We start from the raw sequence: 22,660 nt of genomic DNA on the forward strand, positions 1-22,660 counted from the left end.
AGTAGGATGCATCATTTTGGAGAAAAATATGATGGAAATTGCACCGTGTATCGTTTATGGACTGGAAGAAATCAGTAAAATCCCTGCTAAAATAATGCAGGGATTTTAGCCTCGACTTGGACTTGTCCTTTTAAGATTTGAGAATTGATTTAGGGAAAGAAAGCAGTTCTGTGACCGTCTCTGCTAACAGCTCAGTGAAGTTTTCTGTAGTGCGAAGACACACCAGCTGCGTTTCCATTGACCGCGTAAATGGGTAATTTGACATTTCAAAAACAAATTTGCTTAATGGAAACGAGTCTGAGGTTACGAAACAGAAGAACTTTAAAATGTAGAATTTTGCTAATCCATGTGGAAGTTTCACCAATCCAAGAAATAGTAGAAATTTCTGGCCTTGCTGCAAACATTGATCCATTAAAATATGCCACTTTATTTAACTGAAACCATTTCTACCTGTATTTTCTTTAAAAAAAAAATTTTCACATCGAAGTAAATGAAGTTTTTTTTGTCTCCTAATTTCTTACGTTTTCCTTGAACAAACGTTGAAAAAAAGTCATTCATTGAATCATTGTGCTCGACTTGGTTTTTCTCCTTTTCCAGCTCTCAGTAATACGTTTCTCCCACTCTGTTCATCCGGGTTGAAGATCCATTATGAAAGTCAGTCACCCAAGAAATGTACATGGATGATTCATCTTAACCTATTTTCCTGTGCATCACAGAAACATCCAGCGTCTCCTGGATGAACGCTACGTTTTGTTAGAGAACTGGAGAGCTGTCAAAGTAACTCAGTCAATAAAGTCGCAGCATAAATAATCCTTTCGCAACACTTGTTGCTTTCAGTTTTCTCTGATCTTGTTTCATATTTGATCAATGCTCACAGTGGAGAAAATAAGTACTTAATACACCCCTTACACCAGTTTAGCCACTTACAAACAATGGAGATGCCGTAGGTACACTTTAACTGCTTCACAGAATCTTTTCAAAAAAATATCCAGAAAATAATTTATTAGCATTTTATTGTGCGAAATAAATGTTTGATCAACAACCAGCCAGCCAGAATTCAGAGTCTACCAGGCTTGTTGGTCCTTCTTCAAGAAGTCCTCTTATCCTCCACTCATTACCACTGATTTGAATTTGTTACCTGCATAAAAGACACCTGTCCACACATTCAACCAATCAGACTCCAAACTGACCACCATGGGCAACACCAGTACTTCTCAAATAGTGGGACGACAAACGTGTCAGGGGGGCTTTCAGAAGCAGGATAAATGTCTTTATTCATTCTTAACTGATAAACTAGCCTCCAGTCACTAGGTGGCAGCAGTATTCATACTAATCAACAGGCTGCATGTTCAAGCCAGTAGAAGTAGCTACACAGCACTGTTGTAAAATGAGCAGAGGGGGAAAAAAACAGAGCTAAGGATACAAGCTACTGAATAGTAGCCACAGCTGCCATGGGGGCAGTCTGACAAAGGTGAGGCTCCCATGCACCAGTGGCACTTCCAGACCCTCTGACCTACAGGCCAGCTGGGTGAAGTTCCTTGCCCAGATACACAACAGTAGCATTTACACATTGAACTGGCGTTGAATTGATTACAGGACAAACGCCTGCCACCGTCACCCATAGCTAAAGGTACTCACAGTCCGTCCAGGATACCAACTGAGATATTTGGAAAGCTATAGAAGATAGTCACTGGTAGCTATGAGCTACATTTGATGCAACTTCCAGGCAACTAAAAGCTATTAATTAATACTTTTAGGGCACTTACAATGAAATTAAGAGATCAGTCAAATTAAATAGAAAAATATGCTTCTTACGGTTCATTCATGATTTAGAGCAGGGGTGTCAAACTCGTTTTCATTTTGGGCCATACCAAAAATTTGAATGCTCTTAAAGGGCCGGTTACACCAGAATATATTGATAAAACCCATTAAACTCTTAAAATATTAATAAACAGCTGTTTGTTTCTGCATTCAATAAGTGTTTCTTAAAATTAAATTATATTCAACATCTTTTCACACTGATCAGTCTCTCCAGGATTTTGTGAATGTTTTTTGTAATTTTTGCTTTAAAAATGACAGATTTTATGGTGCTGATTTAGAAATGTTTGCAAGGAACTTTTACAATACTTGCGCTAATGTATGATATTAAAAGTCACATTTTACTGCTTGCTGTATCGATCACACCCTATAACTTGACATCAAGTAAAGGTGAGGCAGCACTGACTTAAACCAAATGTTTTTGTATGAATTTTGAGAAACATTTGCAGTAAAATCAGAAAAAATATTGATTTTGTGTGAATTTTGCTTCTTTGTCAACAACTGGAGGAACCTCTTGATGTAATTTGCAGTATAGAGGACCCCATAAAAGCTGCAGAGGGCCAGATTTGGCCCACGGGCCTTCTGTTTGACACATTGTTTTACAAGATTCGAAGTTTAAATTTTTGAAAAACCTGGATTTTTTTTCCACCTGCCATCTTGTTTGACAAATGTATCACGTCTTCTATTTATTTATTTCAACGTTAAGATGAAATATTATAGCCAGACCATTATTTTTTATTTTTTTACGAGAAAGCAGTCCCGGTATTAGGAGAACTCGGTAATACTTTTATGAAAACTCAACGCGAAAAATAACTAAAACTTATGATGGGGAATGTTGAGCATCTTGTGAAGTTTTATAAATAAGAAAATACTTAATCTTTTAACACATTAGTGTCAAATTAACTCTTTATCAGTAGAGTGTATTTGTGAAAGAATCAAACGAATTGATCTGGTCACATCAGAAGTTTTTTCCTCATTAAAATGACTTAATTTTAAGGCGTTATGGTAAAATTGCATCTTTTTTGTGCTAATATTATGGCAATATTCTTGTAATGAAATACAAATTCTTACGTAAGGGATGACTGAAATAAACTGAACAGAAAAAACAAGAATTTAATATGGACTAAATTAACTTTATTATTGTTTTCAGCGATCCTCCTCCTGTTGAATCGTTCCCTCATTCTCTACATGGAGTACTTTCTTTTTTCTCTACATCTTCGCTGCAGATCCTCTCCTTCTTGTTTGCCTTCTGTCTCGCAATAGTGCGAGAAAATTTGTGCCGCTTGTTAAGATGCTGTGCCTTCTGTTGTGCAATTTATCTCAAAGGATTTCAGATTTAGTTGTAATTTTTAACATTTTTTGAGTGATATTTCTCCAGTAAAAGTCTTTTTCTACAAAATTAAAATGTTGTTGATTAAACTATAATAACCCTAACCTTCCTTGTGTTTACAAACTAGACGACAACCCAACAAATATATCCTTTGACATGTTTTCATGATATCATCCTTTCTAGAGAGATTAGAGAGATTTCCACATCTCTAAAAAATGCCAATATTGTAAAATTTAAATGATTTATTTGTTGTAGTACAGTATAAATTACATTTATTTCATGGTAATTGTGTAGTTCCCCATTATCTAAACCGTTTTAATTATAAATCTGATTTAAATGATTTTTTTCTTTCCTATTAAACTGTCACTTATACATTCAAAAAGACCAGGAGTTAATCTATTTCATTAGATCAACCTTATTTATACCAGAGACACAGAATATGGGTTTATTTCTTCAATATATTTATTAATTTAATATAACTTATCTAAACTAAGTAGGAAAAAAAATCTATTAAGTCTAAGATCTGTTGGACTTTTCAGACTTTTCCTCAGTGGTGAATTAAAATAAATGTAATTGAATAGAAATGAAATTATACTGCTTTTAGGCTTTGCGTATTGAACTAAAACTTCCAGAATAATATATAAATATTTCTTCTAATCGTTGAAATATTTTGTTAATATATATATTTAATAATAGTTTTTGCCAAATTCCATTTATATCTTTTTTTTTTTTATCAAAAATGCTTTAACAGGATAAACATTGTAAATAATTTTATGAGAAATTTCTCTTCCTTTATTGTTTATTAAGTATTTTTTTAGGAGTAACCAAGTCCACTTCCAATTTATATTTTCAAAAATGCTGGACCAATAAAATATACAAGCTGGTGAAAAAACAACATCTCATAACAGAATATTTCTTAACATTTTGTTGGTTGTTTTCTTACTATATACTTATATTTTGATCTTTAATTATTGTGATTCCAAGATATTTAACTTTGTCTTTTATAGAAATATTGAGGAATGTGCCTTTTAAATTAGATTTAATGGAAAGTAATTCCCATTTGTTTAGATTTAGAGTCAAACCAGAAGCTTTGGAAAAGCTGTTGATGATTTGAATAGAGTTTTTTATTTCACATGTATTCTTTAAAAAGGCTGCAGTGTCATCAGCAAGCTGGGAAATTATGATATTTCTGTTTGCAACATTAATCCTTGGAATTTTTTCCTTGATTTTAACTGAAAGAATTTGCATGGCCAGAATGAATAGATATGGGGAAACTGGACACCCTTGTCTGAGACCTCTGTCCCTCTTGTTATATTGTGATGTCACAATGTCACAATGTGACATCACAATATAACTCCAAAGGCAGAATTCTGACATCACCAGCGATTATATAAGCGCATCACATCATCTACTTTCATCACAGCCGTTTAGCAGCCGTTGTTGACACGCTTCTCTCGAGAATTTAGTTAGCAGTTCACAGTAAGATTTTCAACTTTGTTTGGTGAACATTTTGTTTGGAGATTTACATCAAGCTTAACGTGAAATCTTTACAGAATTTCTAGAGAAGTGATTTGAGCTTAGAACCTGAAGCAAGAAAAGTTTATAATGGAGTCCAACCAACCTAGAGTCGAAGAGGTTGCATCCGACAACATTGTTGAAAGAGAATTACAGCCACCCAATCCACTCAAGAAGAAGAAGAAGATGCCATTTGCAGTCTGGTTGGAGCAACAAGAGCTTAAAGGTTCTGCTGAAAATATTGAACAGCAGGACGTTTCAATGGTGACTGAAAATGGATCAATGGCCAAAGCGCTGGAGACACAGGATCAAAAAGAGAAGACAAGTCCATCTACAGGTAAGCCCAAGGACAACAGCCAGGCAGACAATCTAACTGAGGTTCCTGATGTTCAGACTGCAGAAAATGTTCAACAAAGATGTTTAAATGAAATTCAAAATTTGCCCCACTCTTCTGAAAACACAAGTCAAGCAAAGTGTTCGTGTCTTGCCACATTTAAGGAGACAGAATTGAAATACAAAGACATGCAGAAATACCTAATGACACAACTTGATGAGATGTTTGACACAAATAAAAAACTAAGTGCTAAACTTAGACAACAGCAAGAGCTGGTGAAGAAACTACAGTCAGAGAGCAGACAAAGCAGGAATTCAATGGTTTCTGTTCAAATTCAGAGAGCTTCACAAGACAGACCAAAGCAGAAAACAGTGAATTATCAACCTGCTTCAACACAAACAGAGATGGATGGACAGGAAACCAGATATTCATTAAAACCAGTCAGTCGGACAATTTCAACGCAAACAGAGATGGATGTGCTGGAAACCAGTTGTAACTTGAAACCGTCGAATAACGAAATGCAGAAATACTTAATGAAACAACTTGATGAGATGTTTGACACAAATAAAAAACTAAGTGCTAAACTTAGACAGCAGCAAGAGCTGGCAAGGAAAGGACTCTCAGAGAGCAGACAGAGCAAGAAGTCAATGGTTTCTGTTCAGACTCAGACAGATTCACAAGAAATTCCAAAGCAGAAAACAGCAAATTATCAATCTGCTGCAACACAAACTGAGATGGATCTGCAGGAAACCAGTTATCCAGTAAAACCAGTCAGTCAAACAGCTTCAACACAAACTGAGATGGATCTGCAGGAATCCAGTTATCCAGTAAAACCAGTCAGTAAAACAGCTTCAACACAAACTGAGATGGATCTGCAGGAATCCAGTTATCCAATAAAACCAGTCAGTCAAACAGTTTCAACACAAACTGAGATCTCTTTAGTGCTACAAAAACAGCCCTCTGAAACACAACTGAATGGGCATCAGGATCAGCAGACCAAGATATTCAAGAGATCTACAGGTAAGAACAGGACAGAGTCAGCAATGAAAGCTGCCTGTGAGCTGGAGATCCCCAATAATGAAAACAGTGAACAACAAGAATTTTCTATACTGGGAACAGTTGTGGATCATATAGCCTCCATTAAAACATACATTCATATGATTGAAACAGAGATCGCTAAAGTAGAGCAGATCAATGAAGGACAAACGGTCTCTGAAACCCAACTAAGTGGGGACCAGCAAGATGACAAAAAACCATCAGAGAAATCTAAGTGTAAGAACAAAAGAAAGGCAGCAATGAAAGCTGCCTGTGAGCTGGAGACCCTCAACAATGATACGGTTTCTGTGGAAGACACTGAACAAGATGGAGTTTCAATACCGGAAAACTTCTTTTCAGAAATATTCGGGGATCAGACAGCCTCCATCATAACCGAGATTCATAGCAATGAAACAGTGATTAGTAAACTACAGCAGGTGACTGAAGACAAAATGGTGACTGAAATACAACAGAATGGGGATCAGTCAGATGAGAAAAGACCATTGGCTAAATCAAAATGTGTGAATAAGAGAGAGACGACAATGAAAGCTGAAGTAGAAACTGTTGTAAACCTAATAGAGACAGATCTATCAAACTTGATCCACAACAATAAGACACCAAGAACAGATGTAGAAACACTAGAGATCCCACAGACAGATTCTGAGCAAATAGAGACAAAACCTTACAAAGTCTCAGACGTAACAGGTAGGGTTCCTGTAGTTTGCACAGAAGGGGAGAGTGGTCTAATGGAAAAACAGAGAACATCGCCTCCACAGATAAAGGTTGCTTCAAACAAAGATGGAATTCAAACAACACCTCAGGAATCAGAGACTCAAGCAGCTGGAGAGTCAGCTGAGCAGAACAACGTCTCAGAACAAGAAGAGAGCGCCATGAAAAAGATTTCTCTGTGGAGGCGATTCAAAAAGGCTGTAACTCCATCATGTCTGCGCCAGTTCAAAGACAGAAGTAACGTCCATCCAGCATAGACATCAATTTATATTAGATTTAAAAGGGGGTGGGGCCATGTGTGGGTTGGGTGATTGGCAGTAATTGGAAAAAGAGCTACTGTTGTTGTTAATTGGACATTTTAATATGAAAAAGCCAGGACTGCACGGTGGGAAACGTCTCCCTGTGCAGCTGTGGGTTCACTCCGGGTGCTCCGGCTTCCCCCACGTTCAACATCAGTACTCATGTTCATTCATTGTAAGATTTTTATTTCTAATTCTAAACAGAAAATAAGACAACCACATTTATTAATTAAAGGGAGAATTGGAAAAAGAAAATGTGAACAACATGGAACAAAAAGAGCCTTTTAGAAGTCTAAACCTATACAAATTGGAAAAGAATTTAGACAATTATTTATCTGTCTGGGCAATATATATATATCTATTTCTAAATTTAATTATATATATAGACATAGATATCTATGTGAAGGTTTTGCATAGACCAGCCAGAGAGACGTTGATGAAAATTCAAAATATAATCTTAATTTATTAACAAAAAGAATCCAAAAATGATAAATTGGGCCCAAACTGAGGTCAACATAACAAAATACAACTCAAGTGGTAACAGAACAAACTCAAGCACAAACTGACCTAACAAACAAGACATGAGGGGAACTTAAATAGTGGCTGATCAGACCATTAACACACACTAGGGGGTAATTAAACACACAAAAACCTAACAAATATTGGTCAGAATATTACTAAATCTATAAATGAAATAAATATCAGAATTTAACTAACTTTCCAAAAGAAGAAACATTAAATAAATGGTCAAATTAAACTAAAGACCAAATTTCCCCCTCCCCTGGTGAACAAATGGAATGGTCCGCTGAGGAAGTTTGACAACCATATATGGACACCAATCAGCTGGAGCTCATCTCTGATTTTCAGCCACAGGTCCAGAGGAAACTGGTAACTCAAAAGAAAAATAATTAATTTGTTGTATTTAACAAAATATACAAAGAACTGACACATAAAGTTAACTAAATGGGTGCACAACAAATAGTTAACTAAAGAGTCAGACTAATGAAAACAAATTTAAAGATAAAAATCTAAACTACTCACTAATCAATATATAAAGTAATATTAAGGGGAAACAAAAAACCATTACCAGCAGTGTCTGCTTGTGACAGTCGGGACAGCTGTCACATTCCCCCTCCCTTCAGAAGGGTCATCACACCAACGGGAGAGGTAGTCTGCGGTCACATTCAGTTTACCAGGTATGTGCTGCACTGTAAAGCGGAATGGTTGCATCGCAAGAGACCATCTTGTAATGCGACTATTTGTGTCCCTCATTCGCTGCAGCCACTGGAGAGCTTTGTGATCCGTCTGGAGGATAAACTCTCTTCCAAGCAGGTAATACTTCAGGGAGTCCAGGGCCCATTTTATTGCGAGGGCTTCCTTTTCCACCGTAGAATAACGGACTTCTCTGGGGTGTAGCTTACGGCTTATGAAAGCTACTGGCTGTAAAGACTCATCACCTTGCAGGAGAACTGCTCCAATACCTCTTTCTGAGGCGTCTGTTTGTAGAATAAAACCTTTGTCAAAGTCAGGACACTTCAGGACAGAACTCTGACCCAGCGTTTTTTGAATGTCATGGAATGCTGCAATCGTCTTTTCCGTCCACTGGACTTTACTGGGACATTTAGATCCAGTCATATCTGTCAGAGGGGCAGCTCTGGCTGAAAAGTTTTTTATGAATCTATGATAGAAACCCGCCATCCCTAGAAATGACCTCAATTGCTTTTTAGTTTGAGGTAATGGGCAGGATTCAATAGCATGAATCTTGCGAACCTGTGGCTTGAGTTCACCATTTCCAATTATGAAACCCAGGTACTCTGTCTCAGATTGTGCAAAAACACATTTTGCTGGGTTAATGGTCAAACCTGCGTCTTGGAGGTAGCTCAAGATGACTTTTAAATGTTGAAGGTGCTCCTCCCATGAGTTACTATATATCACAATATCATCGAGATAGGCACAGGCATAGTCATCACATCCATGCAATACCTGATCCATAAGCCTTTGGAAGGTAGCAGGTGCGCCATGCAGTCCGAAGGGCAAAACTGTAAACTGGAAGAGTCCCCAAGGGGTCCGAAAGGCCGTCAACTCCCTGGACTGCCTGGAAAGGGGCACTTGCCAGTAACCTTTGCACAAGTCGATAGTTGTCAGGTATTTAGCCTTGCCCAATCTACTGACCAAATCATCAATGCGAGGAGTAGGGTAGGAGTCGAACTTTGATACAGAATTAAGGTACCTGAAGTCTATACAGAAGCGCATTGTTCCATCTTTCTTCGGCACCAAGACGACAGGATTACACCATTCACTTTTGGAAGATTCAATAATCCCGAGGGACTGCATCAATTCCATCTCTCTCTTCAGGGAGCTGAGAAGGCGTTCTGGAATCCTGTAGCTCAGACGTTTAACTTTAGCATCACTTTTCAACACAATCTCATGTTCAAGAATGTCTGTACGACCTGGATATTCTTTAAATATCTGAGGATTACATAATGCTCTGACCTGAAGTTGTTGTTCACTTGACAGATGTTTCAAGTCAAGCTCCATCGGTGTTGATGAGGGCAGGAACTGATCATCAACAGCTTCCTCCTCTTCCACAGCTCTAATCAGCATGACTTCTGCCCCCATTTTAGGCTGCTCTGTCCACTCCTTAAGGAGGTTTACATGCAGCACTTTGGTGGAATGTGGATGTCCCAATTTAACAACGCGGTAGGTGGTAGGTCCAAGCTGTTTTGTTACCTCAAATGGCCCCTGCCACTTGGCCAGAAGCTTGCTCTCACTAGATGGTAGCATAACCAGAACCTTCTGGCCTGGGACAAAGGTCCTCTGCCGGGCTGACTTGTCGTACCAAGCCTTCTGGTACTTTTGTGCTTCTGCCATGTGCTGCTGGGCTAGAGCCGTCATCTTTTGTAGTCTCTCTCTCATCTGCATAACATAGGAGATAACATTAACAGGCTCCTCCCTCCCCTCTTCTCCAGCCCAGGTCTCCTTTAATAGCGCCAGAGGTCCCCTCACCTCATGACCGTATAAAAGTTCAAAGGGAGAGAACCCGGTGGAGGCCTGTGGTACTTCTCTGTAGGCGAAGAGGAGATACGGTAACCATTGATCCCAATCGGAGCCGGTTTCGTCCACAAACTTACGTAGCATTTGCTTCAGTGTTTGGTTGAATCTCTCCGTGAGCCCATCCGTCTGTGGATGATAAGGGGTAGTTCGAACACCCTTAATCCCCAGTAGCTGATATACCTGCTTTAGGAGAGCAGACATGAAGTTAGTGCCTTGATCTGTCACAATTTCACAGGGAAATCCAACCCTTGAAAAATGTTGCACCAAGGAGACAGCCACGGCTCTTGCTTTAATGGTCTTTAAAGGGAACACTTCTGGGTACTTGGTTGCATAATCTGTTATCACCAACATATATCGATGTCCAGATTTGCTTCTTTCAAGTGGACCCACAATGTCCATACCCAAGCGCTCAAAAGGCGTGTCAATTAAGGGAAGAGGCTGCAGTGGTGCTCTTGAAGGGAACTTATTGGAGGTTAATTGGCACTGAGAGCAGGTCCTACAAAACTGGGCAACATCAGTCCGTAATCCAGGCCAGTAGAAATGGCGCTTGATGCGAGCCAGAGTCTTATGTGTCCCTAGGTGGCCAGCCCAGGGAATTGAGTGGCCCAAAGTAAGCACCATCCCTCTTGCATCCCTTGGGACCACAAGCTGCCTAAATGCCCCCTGTTGGCGATAAAGGATATTTTTCTGTAGAACAAACTCGTCAGCACTACCCCTGTGGTTACCTTTCTGGGGTCCTTGGCTTTCAGAAAAAGAGCAGCCAGACTGGAGTCATCACGCTGGATTTGAGCTATGTTTAAAGGCATCTTAAAACCTTGGGGCAGATCCTGAACCCCTTCTGTAGATGCAACAGGTGTATGCAGAAACTTCTCCCGTCGCTTTTGTCGACGTGATTTTCTAGATTTTCCAGGCTGCACATCTAAGTCTGCATCATAAAAAGGCAGCACACTCAGTATTGGAGGAGACTCTTCTGGCTTTTTTGCTTGAGAACGAGTTACTACATTACAGTTCTGTGGTTTGTGCAGCAAGTCAAACAAAACGGGTAAGTCACTACCCAACACTACTGGAAAAGGGAGATTTTCTGCAACACCAACATTCAACAGGTATAATTGTCCTTGCACTTCAATATACATGTCTGCTGTGGGGTATTGCCTTTCATCACCATGCACACAGCGGATGAGGATGGTGTCTGATGTGCAGATTATATTGGATGGAACCAGCTCTCTGTCAACAAGTGTCTGTACACTACCAGTGTCAATTAAGGCCTTTACACTTTTCCCATTGACTTTAACTTCACTCATTTTCACAGACTGTCCAACACTGATGCAATTCTCACTTTTGAATGGAATAACACACAGTTGAGTGAGTTTAGGAGGGTTCTTTGGGCACATGGGTTTTGTATGGCCTTCTTGCCCACACAAATAACAAATAGGCACTTTATTGTATTGCTTGGGTGTTGTGCTTACTGCCTGGATTTCCCTTAGGGAGGCCTTACCCCCAGCAGATACACCCCTTTGATGATGTTGTACAGGTGCAGTCCTGCGTGCATCTTTAGATGTCTTCCAAGAAGAGTAACTCCATGGTTGTCCTTTCCGTCTTGCAGCCACAAACACCTCAGCCAGAGAAGCAGCTTTGGAAGCTGTTGGAGGATCATGTTCCCGGACCCAAACCTGAAGCTCAGGAGACAGCATACGGAGATATTGCTCCAAGACAATAATTTCACCAATAGCCTTCACTGTTTTACCTTTAGGTTGGGTCCACTTTTCATACAACTCTTTTAACCTTACATACAGCTCCTTAGGAGTTTCGCCAGGCTCCACTTCTGTAGAACGAAATCTCTGGCGATAGGTTTCTGGGTTAATGTCATATTTCTTAAGAATTGCATCTTTGACAGATATATAATCATTCACTTCATCAATGTCCATATGCACATAAGCACTTCTAGCTTTTCCAGTGAGCAATGGAATAAGACGAAAGACCCAGTCATTCTCTGGCCAATTACATGAAATTGCAATCCTCTCAAAAGTCATTAAAAAATGTTCAACATCATCAGTTTCTGTTAACTTTTCTAGTTTAGGTTCCAGGAAGGAACGAAACTGACCTGAAGTTAAGATGACTTTACGGTCTCCTGGCAGCAGGTTTTTATCCTGTGGTTCTGGTTCCTCCGAGTCAGAGTTTTCCAGCTTAGCAGGTTCAGATGTTGGAGAAGTACGAGCTTGCACTTCTAACTGCAAAAGACTAAATTGGTGCTGGAGAGTCTTGAACCGTTGATCTTGGCGAGCTGTTTCCTCTCTCATCATTCTATTCTGTGCCTCCTGCTGGCTCATGTGGGCACGAAGAATACTGACAAGATCTGCATAAGTTGGTTCTTCTCCCCCTTCCTCCTCGGTACCTACATGTCCTCCAGATGCTCCTGCTTCGGTGCAATCAGTCCGCTCATCAGGGCCTGCTGTTCCTTGAGACTCCACAAAATTGCCTCGTTTACTCCTTCCTCCACGCTGCATGTTGCATCAAGGTTGGTAATGGAAAAAAAAACTTTGTACTCCTGGCTGGTAAGAATCCCACTTCTGACACCAAGTGTGAAGGTTTTGCATAGACCAGCCAGAGAGACGTTGATGAAAATTCAAAATATAATCTTAATTTATTAACAAAAAGAATCCAAAAATGATAAATTGGGCCCAAACTGAGGTCAACATAACAAAATACAACTCAAGTGGTAACAGAACAAACTCAAGCACAAACTGACCTAACAAACAAGACATGAGGGGAACTTAAATAGTGGCTGATCAGACCATTAACACACACTAGGGGGTAATTAAACACACAAAAACCTAACAAATATTGGTCAGAATATTACTAAATCTATAAATGAAATAAATATCAGAATTTAACTAACTTTCCAAAAGAAGAAACATTAAATAAATGGTCAAATTAAACTAAAGACCAAATTTCCCCCTCCCCTGGTGAACAAATGGAATGGTCCGCTGAGGAAGTTTGACAACCATATATGGACACCAATCAGCTGGAGCTCATCTCTGATTTTCAGCCACAGGTCCAGAGGAAACTGGTAACTCAAAAGAAAAATAATTAATTTGTTGTATTTAACAAAATATACAAAGAACTGACACATAAAGTTAACTAAATGGGTGCACAACAAATAGTTAACTAAAGAGTCAGACTAATGAAAACAAATTTAAAGATAAAAATCTAAACTACTCACTAATCAATATATAAAGTAATATTAAGGGGAAACAAAAAACCATTACCAGCAGTGTCTGCTTGTGACAGTCGGGACAGCTGTCACAATCTATCTATCTATATCTATATGTAAATCTGTCTGTCTCTCTATAAATGTATATAAATCTATATGTAGATATCTATCTATATATATATATATTATATATACATACATACATATATATATATATATATATATATATATATATATATATATATATATATATATATATATATGTATAAAAGGGGGGTATATACATATATATATGTATATATATATACAGTATATATATATATATATATATATATATATATATATATATATATATATATATATATATAAACATATATATATACACTGCTCAAAAAAATAAAGGGAACACTTAAACAACACAATATAACTCCAAGTAAATCAAACTTCTGTGAAATCAAACTGTCCACTTAGGAAGCAACACTGATTGACAATCAATTTCACCTGCTGTTGTGCAAATGGAATAGACAACAAGTGGAAATTATTGGCAATTAGCAAGACACACTCAATAAAGGAGTGGTTCTGCAGTTGGGACCACAGACCACTTCTCAGTACCTATGCTGTCTGGCTGATGTTTTGGTCAGTTTTGAATGTTGGTGGTGCTTTCACACTCGTGGTAGCATGAGACGGACTCCACAACCCATACAAGTGGCTCAGGTAGTGCAGCTCATCCAGGATGGCACATCAATACGAGCTGTGGCAAGAAGGTTTGCTGTGTCTGTCAGCGTAGTGTCCAGAGGCTGGAGGCGCTACCAGGAGACAGGCCAGTACACCAGGAGACGTGGAGGAGGCCGTAGGAGGGCAACAACCCAGCAGCAGGACCGCTACCTCCGCCTTTGTGCAAGAAGGAACAGGAGGAGCACTGCCAGAGCCCTGCAAAATGACCTCCAGCAGGCCACAAATGTGCATGTGTCTGCACAAACGGTTAGAAACCGACTCCATGAGGATTGTATGAGGGCCTGACGTCCACAGATGGGGGTTGTGCTCACAGCCCAACACCGTGCAGGACGCTTGGCATTTGCCAGAGAACACCATGATTGGCAAATTCGCCACTGGCGCCTTGTGCTCTTCACAGATGAAAGCAGGTTCACACTGAGCACATGTGACAGACGTGACAGAGTCTGGAGACGCCGTGGAGAGCGGTCTGCTGCCTGCAACATCCTTCAGCATGACCGGTTTGGCAGTGGGTCAGTAATGGTGTGGGGTGGCATTTCTTTGGAGGGCCGCACAGCCCTCCATGTGCTCGCCAGAGGTAGCCTGACTGCCATTAGGTACTGAGATGAGATCCTCAGACCCCTTGTGAGACCATATGCTGGTGCGGTTGGCCCTGGGTTCCTCCTAATGCAGGACAATGCTAGACCTCATGTGGCTGGAGTGTGTCAGCAGTTCCTGCAAGATGAAGGCATTGAAGCTATGGACTGGCCAGCCCGTTCCCCAGACCTGAATCCGATTGAGCACATCTGGGACATCATGTCTCGCTCCATCCACCAACGTCACGTTGCACCACAGACTGTCCAGGAGTTGGCGGATGCTTTAGTCCAGGTCTGGGAGGAGATCCCTCAGGAGACCATCCGCCACCTCATCAGGAGCATGCCCAGGCGTTGTAGGGAGGTCATACAGGCACGTGGAGGCCACACACAATACTGAGCCTCATTTTGACTTGTTTTAAGGACATTACATTAAGGTTGGATCAGCGTGTAGTGTTATTTCACTTTAATTTTGTGTCTGGCTCCAAATCCAGGCCTCCATTGGTTAATAAATTTGATTTCCATTGATGATTTTGTTGTCAGCACATTCAACTTTGTACAGAACAAAGTATTCAATGAGAATATTTCTTTCATTCAGATCTAGGATGTGTTATTTGAGTGTTCCCTTTATTTTTTTGAGCAGTGTGTATATATATACACACACCCACCCATATATATATATATGTGTGTGTGTGATTATCTATCTAAGGCAGGGGTGTCAAACTCAAATACACAGTGGGCCAAAATTTTAAATTGAACAAGGCTGCGGGCCAAGGTTGAACATTTTATAAATAAATATTGAACAAGCAAGGCTTATATAACTTAAAAGTGCAGGTGTGCATAATTGAGTTGCTAAAAATAATAATAAAACATATAAATGGCATATTAAAATTTAAATAAAAATTGAATGCCTCCTTTCTGAGGTAAATGTCAAAATTAGCTTCGTACACAGGCTAATAAATTAGAAAATAAAATAACATAACTATGAATAAATCATTAAATAAACTATGAATAAACCATTCAGGTCTTGGAGTAACAAGAAAAGGTGCATAGAAAACTTATTTATTGCTCATTTTGCGACACACTGATCTACTGTGATGCAGCCAAGCCAGATATCTGGCATCTTTTCTTGGATGCCAGTTCATCAATGTCGGGGCTCAGAGTTTGAGCTGAGGAAACCTTCATTATCGGACAAAGATGTTCATAAGATAAGATAAGATTTATTGTCATTGTCATCAAAGATGTTCATCAGCCAGACATCTCCTGTGAGACGTTTTTGTCATCTTCACTGAGGAGAAAAGTTGCTCATATACATACTGTATGTAAACAGATATTCTGTCTCCCACCTGTCCAGAAAAGTTCTATTTTCTGTCTTTCTTTTCGCCATTTTTTGGTAGGGTAACACAGTGACAGCTGTAGTTTGAGGTCGCAGTGTGGTTTGGGGGAGAGGCGCGGGGATGCAGGGTGCGCCGGGGCTTTCAACCCAAGGAGTGCGCAAGAAGACGGATCACCACCTTCCTAATACATCCATGTCCGCTACCATAAGTGCTACTGACACAGAGGAGGAGGCGTGTCTGCCTCTGTCCTGATTGACTCGCCAAAAAACAGCAGAGCATTATGGGATTTGTAGTATAAGTGGTGAATGCGGCGTCACAGCGTTGCCACTGTATAATACCGGCGGGCCGGCTCTAATATTAATTTGAAATTGCCTCGCGGGCCAAATATAATTACACTGCGGGCCAAATTTGGCCCGCGGGCCAGAGTTTGACACCTATGATTTAGAGTGACTTGACAATTTTTTCACTTGGGTCAGGTAGACTTGTTTTCCTCAATAAATAAAATCACTGTTTGAAAACATTTTTTTTTTTAATTAATCAAGTTACCTACAGTATGTCTGCTTTAATATTTGCTTGATGAGCTGAGACATTTAGGCGAGACAAAGAAAAATGATTGGGTAACTGGCAATCAGAAACACAGTGGGAGGTTTCTGTTCCGACAGGCATTGGAGAATAACAAGAAAATCACTGAAAGCAGCAGAAATGCTCCATTCTAATTCAGCTTTTTGTTTCCTATTTGTGACAAGATAAGAGTGAATCTCACCTTCTATGTTTCTGTCGGTAAGTAAAAGGAAGATGTAATTTATCCTGATTCTCGCATGTCTCCTCCAATGTGGGCGATCTAACAGGCTGACAAATCCAGTTATTTTTACTGCCTCGGTTTTGTTATTAGATGAAACTTAACTAATGTCTGAAAACAAGAAAAGTTTTTCTGCATGAGCTGATAAGGCAGAAAGTAAAACTAATCATGCTAATAAATGGTGAACTAAATCCAGAGAGGACATCGCACAACTGGCGTGTGTGTGTGTGTGAGTGTGTGTGATAGAGTGTAACCAGAGGCCTCCCACCAGGCGAGTCTTTCACACTTTTAACGAGGTAACAGGATGCAGACTGTTGAAGAGATCGGCTTTTTTCCTCCTTACCGACTGTAGATCTGATTTTATTCCTCCAAAAAGCAAACAACAGCCGCAGGCTTTATGTTTTAACCTGCCTCCCATCCGCCGCTCACACCCTATACATCAGCATCAAGTCACATTTTACAAGATTATAAACTTTCAGAGTTACTGATCAGCATTGCTTGTTTGGCTTTAAGCAAACTGTACATCAGTAAAAAGAGGCACATTTTCAACTCTTAAATAGGTCAGTTTGGGGTGAAAATGAAAATGTATGTATCAACAATATTCATAAGGATTTCCCTGCCAGTGAAGTTATTCCACTGCAGCTAATGTGAGTTTGCTAAATTAATTTAGCTAAATAATACTATATGAAAAGTCTTTATTGGAGTTCCTGATCCAAAGGTGAAAGCATTGTGTCTTGGCAGATGTGTTCATCCAAATCGTCTCAAAGTGTGCTTAGCCACCAGGGGGCAGCAAAGCACGACAAACAGAGAACAAAACTTCCACCTTATTTAAATTTCCTCTACTAGAGACAAACTGTTACATTAATTTAAGGAGGTAGCTGTTTCCTAATTTTATGTTGATTATATACACTTATTCATGTCCAACATTGAATTCAGATTTTTTTTTTTTTCATTAAAGCATTGGAGCTGATTCTGCTTCAGCTTTGATTTTTTTATTTATTCATTTTTAACAGTCTCAGATTTTCCTCAAGTCCCCTTTGATACACAAAATAATTCATGTTGAACTCTACAGTGGTCAGCCGGCCTGGTCCTGGCCCAACAAAGCGTCCCCAAACAATGACACGTCCACTGCCATGCTTTACAGCTGGTCTGAGCGTTCTTTGCTGTAATGCTTAATTTGGTTTAAGTCAAACAAATTCTCTTTTGGTGTCCAAATAATTTTGTTTTAGGCTCATATGTCCAAGCAACATTATCCTAGAGATTCTAATCTTTGTTTATTTTCTTCTAGAGTAAAGTTTCCAACCTTGTATTGTAAAAAGTCTACTTTGGCAGACAACTTTCATATCAACATGATGCCCTTTCTGCTGTGGGTCTCATCATATTTTCTGCTGTTTTCAAACTTCTTTCAGTTTTCAGGCTGAACTTGCGTAGAGCAACCAGACCCGGGTGATTTTTCGGTTGTCTTGAATTTCCATCTACTTACAGACTAGAGTCTGAAACAATACTGAGAGCTGGACACTGCCTTGCAGTAAAAAAGGTCCTGGGTTCAAATCCCATCCTGAGGTCTTTCTGCATGGAGTTTGCATGTCCTCCCTGTGCTGTGTGAGTTCTCTCTGGGTACTCCGGCTTCATCCCGCATCCCAAAAACTTCTAGGTGAAACGCTAGTAAAAATGTTGTTAAAGGGCTAATAGAGGAGCCATGTTGTGATGACTTCCTGAAGGCGGAGTTTCAAAAAGAGCAGGAGTTTCTTAAAGAAACAGAGGCCCAATTTCAAGGTGTAAACTTAAAGTCAAATTTCTTTTAAGTCATATTTTATGTATATACAATTTTTATAGTAACTGAAGGTTACATGATTGTGCTATAAAGTGACTATGTGCCTGGAAACATAAAATTGCCCCTTTAAAATAATTAAATGGGAGTGTACAGATCCATTCAATCAAAAATATTCTAGAAAAGCTTGTTTATTGTGGAACTTTATAGGTAAAATAGATTATATAGATTAATTACAAAAAGATGGATGTTTTCTAGCCTTTATTTCTGTTAATTATGTTGATTTTCTACTACAGTTAATTTTAAATTAAATAAAATACAAAAAAAATTAAGAACAGAAATGTGGGCTTAATGGAAAGTATGTTCAATATCTGCTTAAATGTGTTATTTTCAAAAGTTACTTTTAATCTGACAGGTGATACTCGTCAGTACGGTTCGGTTTTATCGAATGAGTCTGTAGTGTTACTGTCTCCATGTTCACCAAACGAAGAGTCCATGTTGCAGCTCTTCCCACAGTCTGAGCCATCTCGTCTGCGTCGTCGTGACGACGCTTCGTCTTTTTCCTTTTATTCTCGGCTCCGCTCTCTGAGAGCTCCACTCAGAACATCAGAGTTCTGTCATCTTCCATGTTCGCTGATGAAAACGCTGAGAGCGACCGGCGCTCGGTCCCACCTGGTGCCCTTTCTATTACTTTCAAGTGGTTTTCAGTGGCACTTAGGGCTCTGCTTTCAGGGAGACATCAGAGAAAAGAAACGGCAGAAGACCTGCTCTCGAACTCAAGTGCTGCGAGTCTCTTCAGGATTACAAAAACGGAAGGAAAAGTCAGGAAACGTCAGGTATTGTCACTCAGGAACTTCCAGAACCGGACCACCCGTTCTGCTGTATTTAAAAAGACTAAATATTGAGAAATAATTGGTCCTTATAATTTAATTATGTACCACAGAAATGACCTTATTCTTGCACGTAGAAAGATCATTTCCTTATCTACTCTCTGACTGCCTTTAATGCAGCTCAATAAGGGATTTGCTGGCTTTCTAATCCTCAAAGTTAGGATTTGCCGCCATCTATTGGACTCCAGAATAACTCCACCAGTTTGTCAGCACAAAACCATATTTTGACAATTTTTACTACATACATAACGCTGAAATAAATATCACCATACTCATTTATGATAAATGAACAGTTTTATTCCAAACAGACATTTAACTTCTCCCCCCTCCCTAATCGCTATGAGCCCAGAGTGAGACCGCAGACCCAGCCTGTGCTTCCAGATGTATTTACGACATATGCGACCTACCTGCAGCTGTAAAGCAAACACAGTGGTGTCAGATATACGGGCCACTGCGGGCCCGCTGCCGAGCCTGGCTGCAGTTTGGTTTGGCCGGCGCGCAGCAGGAGCCATCGTCCTCCTGTCAGCTTTCATGATGCGCAGACGTTCATCTGCGTGGAGGCAACAGGATCACAGTCTGATGAACGCGGTCTCGCTGCGGTCCGATCTGGGCGGGTAAAAAGTGCAGGGGGATTTTTATTATTGTTATTAGAAGTAGTAGTAGTATTTCCCAGGCTTTGCTTTCATGAAAACACCCTGTGATGTTCTGCCTGTGAAGGGATTGTGACAGAGGAAAAGAACTCCTCTGGTGAAGAGCAAAGTGGTTTTCTGACGCACTAAATCAACACGCAGCAACGGGACGCTTTAGTTCATGTTTTTATGGGAGGAATTGGGAGCAAATATGAATCACCCACACCTCTAAGTAGCTTTGGAAAACTACTGAGGCTTTTCACATTTCTAACATCACAAGTGATTTTTTTTTTCACAATTCTATTACACCGACCAGTTCAATACATAGAAAAGAAAAATAATAATTTCTCAATAATTGAGAAAAATATGGCTGTTTAACACATTCATTTTAAATACATAGATTTTTATGCCTTGTAAATTTTTAACTTGATCACTTTTTTTTTTTTTAAACATTCAAGATACCGGCCGCTACTCCAAAAGGTTAATGTCGGTCTGCATTCATTTATCCAATAAAACCAGCTTTAATGCATGTTTTGGGATGATTGTCTTGCTGGAACGCTGAACTGTTGAAAAGGTAGAGTTGAAGAGTTTTGATGTGGTTCAACACCTTCACTGTGTAAATACTGCACTGCTGGTGCTGCCAACGGTAACTGTGTTTCCATCAACTATAAAATTACACAAATTGTGCTCAATGCAAACAGGTCCATTTTGAATAAAACTCACGCCTTTAGATAAAAACAGAAATTAAACAGAAAACGTGAGCGGTTTTTCAGCTGTATGGAAACTACGTCACAAGAGTCACGTGATCAACAGAGGGACGTTGCCACTGGCGACAACTACATAGACGACGACAGGAAGTAGGAGGAGGATGGTTTGGTTTTGTTTTTTTTATTTTCTTGGTCTCACGGCATCACACAGTTCATAAAAAGTTGTGTTGAATTCATAGCTCTTCTGTAAAATGGCACAACTGCAATTGTCCCAATACGCCATACTTCTCCATGATGAGCTCCAGCGTCATAGTCTGACTCAAAACATCTAATGTGTAATCTGTTACCCTCCGTCGCTGCCATGATTTTAATGACTTATGGCTTGAATGAGCTTGTTCACCTGTGACTTTAACCCTATTTCTTATTTAAGAAAATAAATAAGTTTTTTTTTGAATAGCAGAATATAGACAAAGATTTGCGTGGAAACACAGCTAGTGTTCCCACGGCAGACCCACGGCATGACACTCAAACATTCCCCTTGACGTGGTCCTGGTCAAATATCTCCATCTTTCTCATCTTACCATGAAACTTCTCCAGAACACATCATCATATTGGCGACTGGCAAAGGAAGCATTACCGCCACCAACCGGTGCGGAGTTGGCCCACTGGTGAAAATTAAACAGCTTCATAACGCTGTTACAAACAGAATCACTGCTTGTATCTAAACCCCAGGGGGCGTCACACCATATGGAGATTAGTCTATAGAATTAGGCAACCAGGTTGTTCAAAAATGAGTTAATTTTTGTAGAACCGGCTCCAGCTAATGACGCAGTTCTTCTGAAATTTGACCTGCTCTCTTTAGGTCCCCAAAGCTGGCTCAGAATGGACCTCGGGGCCACACACTGGCCAAGTGTTTCTCAACATCCAGAACAGCGTGAGAGAAGTAAGTGAAGACTCAGGGGGAAAGAGAGTGACTCAGTCAGATAAATTGGCCCATCAAAGAGAACGGGCAAAGCAATCCCACTTCAGGAGTCCAGAGGCAGTTCTCTGTGTGTCTCCAGCAGTCCACTCTGATTACAAATCCACTTCAGCTGCTGCTCCTGGGGCAACGGCAGGAGAGAAGAGACAAAATGAGAAACCAGGTGAAAGGATGGATTTTCGACTGCTCTGATGTCCATTATAGTTTTCTTGAAAACGGGAACATTTCTTTTTTCTTTTCTTTCTTTTTTTTGCTTGATGTCAACCAGGAAAAGGTGGTACCAGAGCACCACCCACAGAGTTTGTTACATGAGCCAGCAAATAAAACACATTGACCAATGTCCATCCATCAATCTATCCATTTTCTTCCGCTTACTACCCCTGCGGTCGGGTCGCGGGGGTAGCAGCTTCAGAAGGGAGGCCCAGACTTCCCTCTCCCCAGCCACTTGTTCCAGCTCCTCCGGGGGAATCCCCAGGCGTTCCCAGGCCAGCCGAGAAACATAGTCCCTCCATCGTGACCTTTGTCTTCCCCAGGGCCTCCTCCCAGTGGGACGTGCCCAGAACACCTCACCAGGGGGGCGTCCAGGAGGCATCCTGACCAGATGCTCGAGCCACCTCAACTGGCTCCTCTCGACGTGAAGGAGCAGCGGCTCTACTCTGAGTCCCTCCCGGATGACTGAGCTTCTCACCCTATCTCTAAGGGAGAGCCCAGACACCCTACGGAGAAAACCAATTTCAGCCGCTTGTATCCGCGAGCTCGTTCTTTCGATCATGACCCAAAGCTCATGACCATAGATGAGGGTGGGAACGTAGATCGACCGGTAAATCGAGAGCTTTGCTTTTTGGCTCAGCTCTCTCTTCACCACGACGGACCGGTACAGCGCCCGCTTGACGGCAGACGCTGCGCCAATCCGCCTGTC

The 22,660-nt window shown here is 40.3% G+C and overlaps 1 long non-coding RNA gene across 1 annotated transcript; it reads right to left on the bottom strand.

The window, feature by feature from the left end:
• Window positions 1-7,497: 7,497 nt before the first annotated feature.
• On the bottom strand, window positions 7,498-12,928 carry LOC116729799 (uncharacterized). Its single transcript, XR_004341207.1, has 2 exons — window positions 12,216-12,928; window positions 7,498-7,627 (listed from the first exon to the last, which is right to left on the bottom strand). It is a non-coding gene; the product is annotated as an uncharacterized LOC116729799 (long non-coding RNA).
• Between the last annotated feature and the right edge of the window lie 9,732 nt (window positions 12,929-22,660).

This window comes from Xiphophorus hellerii, chromosome 2 (assembly GCF_003331165.1).
Source record: "Xiphophorus hellerii strain 12219 chromosome 2, Xiphophorus_hellerii-4.1, whole genome shotgun sequence".
In the NCBI taxonomy this organism is placed as follows: Eukaryota; Metazoa; Chordata; class Actinopteri; order Cyprinodontiformes; family Poeciliidae; genus Xiphophorus; species Xiphophorus hellerii.